Genomic DNA, 3,234 nt, shown 5'->3' with positions numbered 1-3,234 from the left:
CCCATGAATCAATAATCTCAAGAAGGGCAGGCCTTCAGAAGCAAATACAAATTAGCTTGCTAAATTCGAATAAATGGTGATAATTTAAGCTCAAAGTTAGTAATAGGTCAGTAACACCAAATTACTTCATAATCAACTAATTAAGGAAGCAGACATTGAATCATCATGTACGACCATAGATGATATCTGATCTCTGATCTTCTTTTATATGAGTCACCAACTGGAAGTAATACATTTGCAACTAATACAAGAGCAACATAACAATTCACCTTTTGCCCAATGAAATAAATATTTATTGTAAACAGAAATCATAAAATTTGCATGCATATAATTATTTTGGGAGTGTTAGTTAAAGAATGATATACATTCACTGATAAAAAAAGAATGATATACATTTGTTTGGACTACATGATGCTTATGAGCTTTTCTGATAGCGATAGAATGATATACATTTGTTCGGACTGCATGATGATTATAAGCTTTTCCGGTAGCAATATAATAGCTAATCATTTTGTCACAGTACCTTTCACTTTAGTAGATTGAGTTTGTCTCGATATATAGTAAACATGGATTTTTCTTTCAACAAAATCTGCAATTCTTTCACTTATGCATGTTAATATTTTGACAGGCTGTTGTAGAAGCAGAGGCTACTTTTGGTGCACGAACCCAAAAGTGAAAGCAGTTTGCAGGAGCAACAGTCCTTGTATGTCTCTTGAGCATGTTGCTAATGACTCAAGATGAACTAAAAGCATCTCACCTCGTGTTTTTGGCTGAACAAATTAGTTTTTTCAATTTGACTATGTTTTGTTGAAGTGAAATTCAGATATTCTGCGATAGTACTGAAAATCGATGTAGTCCTTGTCTCATCCATTCCAGTTAGGGGAAGAATTTTATTGATTACGGAATATGACATAGCCACCTACTTCACATGTCTTCAACGATCTCCTTCTTCGTAGGACATGTTCAGTCGACAGGGAAAACCAAGGTTCTCTATCTGATTCCTTCCTCCAACAGTTTCTACTCAGCTATAAAGCTGACCATTCAATGCTTCTTTGAAAAATCTGCACTCCAGCTTTCTCTAGTCCATGGAGAGGTCCTTCTCTCTAGACATATTTTCTTCTCTTGATTAATAGAGATATAATTCGCACTATAAAATGAGATCAAATCAAAAGTTTTAATCTATTGATTGTAATAGTTATTGACTATAGTTACGTCTCTTTGGGAAAAACAAATACAATTTTTCATATCCATTTAGAAAGTGACAGCAATTATAACTTTTCATAACCCATGTCTAATTGCACAACAAATAGACAATAACTGGGAAAGATCAAAAACCAAATAATTGATAGGAAAAGGCAAAAGTAGGAGGTTAAAGATAAATAGTTTTCCTAGTCTAATAGAAGTGCCGCAACATCTCTTCTTAGACCTCACAGGAAGACATACAGTAAGCATAAATGGCAAGGCGATGAGCATTTTAGTTTGTAAACTGACTTATAATATCATGCTTTGGAAGTTGTGTAGCTGCTAGGGAACGCCAACGTTATGGTTGAGATAGTTTACCTGCAAAATTGGAACACCAAAAAGCTCTCCTCAGACGCTCCAATCCTTTCCCTTTTTCATTTAAAAAGAGTCAGCAGAATTATAGGAAAAAAAATATAGTGTACGAAATGATATTTTAAAAATGTTGATTTACTTTTCAATGCACAAAATGATTTTCCGCATAAGAAGACACCTAAATATAATCCTCAATAAATATCACAAAAAGAGGACCTCCAACCATTTGACTGAAATAATTTATGCCTCGATACTTTATTCTGGAATTCACATCTGGTATATCTAATCTTTGTTATAGTAAAAAGGTACTTGCTGATTGAAAACTTCATTTTCTTCCAACTTCAAACCAAGTAGAAGCACCTTCTACCTACTACAAATTTATCCCTACGATGACGAAAAACATCTTAATGCTTATCTCAAGTATCGCGAACATTCAGATTTGGCATCAAGAAAAAGTTTTTGCTACTAATTGTTGTGCCATCTAAGTGGTGCAAATGCTTCTATGTGCATTGAGCAATTATTTTAAGCACAAATGTAAGATAAATAATTCAAAGCAACTTTATATGTGGACCACAAGCTTCTGACATAAATATTCTTAGCAAGAAAGGAACAGCCCATGATATCATGGTATTTAATTATTGCTGTCAACCAAAATAAGGGAGAAAAGAATTTTACGTAATTATATTAGAAATCTATTATAATTTGTTAAGTTGACGATTCGCACATATCCTTTTTCATATATCTGCTTGTTGGGATTAAGATCAAAGAAAATCTTCAAGGATGGGCTGTGATGCATCTGCCAGAAAGATGGCAATAGTTCGCAACCTACTTCAAGTAAATCTGAGACCATCTATGTTAAACTGAAAATGTCCAACACTTGAGTAGACTAAATAAACTATGAGAAGTCCAATAATAAAAGCAAATCATTCTACCACCCAAAAAACATCATTTTGAAAAAATATGACTGAAATTTCCACTTAAACCTCAAAAGTTTGACCAACACTTCAATCAACTGTTATCTACTATTTGGCTACCTGTCATCCGTGATTTTCAATGTTTAGAGAATTAACGACGTCATCTCAATTTTTTCCGAAAATAAACAACAACAAAATTGAGAAAAAAATTCAGAAGAAAAGGGACCTGCAAAGTCGTGAACTCTCTGCGGATTTTCTCAGGAGCAGAAAACCTGTTGTCGTTGGCTTGGTGACCGAGAGTACATGCGTTTGGCGGCGGTAATTACGGCTCGGAAATCCAAATTAAATTCTGCAACCAATGCGTGTGAATTGACCTTCTATTTGGGGAAGAGTAGAGTTATGCTGCACTGGGCTAACAAAAGAGAGATATTGAGGAAGGGTCGGCTCTTTACTCCGGGGGCTTTGATTTGAAGCGACTTTTGAACTGTCTAAGTAAAAGACATAACGATTGTGTTTTAATACTGTTAGTTAATTAATGAGTTAAATAAAGGAAAAAGGAGAAAACTCCAAAAATTTGAGTAAAAAGATAAAGCAATCCCTGGCCTATAAGCTTGCCACATCATCAGGCTAATGCCCCTCAATTATATATATATATATATATATATATATATATATTTAGACTCCCAAAAATACTTTTTCCAAAATAAATTTCTTGACTTTCTCTTCATTCCATATATGTTGTTAATTCTTTTCTTTACAAAGATAT

At 33.8% G+C, this 3,234-nt stretch overlaps 1 long non-coding RNA gene across 2 annotated transcripts; it reads right to left on the bottom strand.

Annotated features, from left to right (window-relative positions):
• Nucleotides 1-345: 345 nt before the first annotated feature.
• Nucleotides 346-2,961, bottom strand: LOC109210453. 2 transcript variants are annotated; one of them, XR_002065562.1, is made up of 2 exons: nt 2,695-2,961; nt 346-1,611 (listed from the first exon to the last, which is right to left on the bottom strand). It is a non-coding gene; the product is annotated as an uncharacterized LOC109210453 (long non-coding RNA). The 2 variants fall into 2 exon arrangements; XR_002065561.1 differs by having other exon boundaries at nt 346-1,560.
• Nucleotides 2,962-3,234: the final 273 nt, after the last annotated feature.

The sequence above is a fragment of the Nicotiana attenuata genome, unplaced genomic scaffold, assembly GCF_001879085.1.
Source record: "Nicotiana attenuata strain UT unplaced genomic scaffold, NIATTr2, whole genome shotgun sequence".
Classification (NCBI taxonomy): domain Eukaryota; kingdom Viridiplantae; phylum Streptophyta; class Magnoliopsida; order Solanales; family Solanaceae; genus Nicotiana; species Nicotiana attenuata.
Note: the sequence above shows the minus strand (reverse complement) of the source record. Positions and strands in the feature narration are given on the sequence as shown.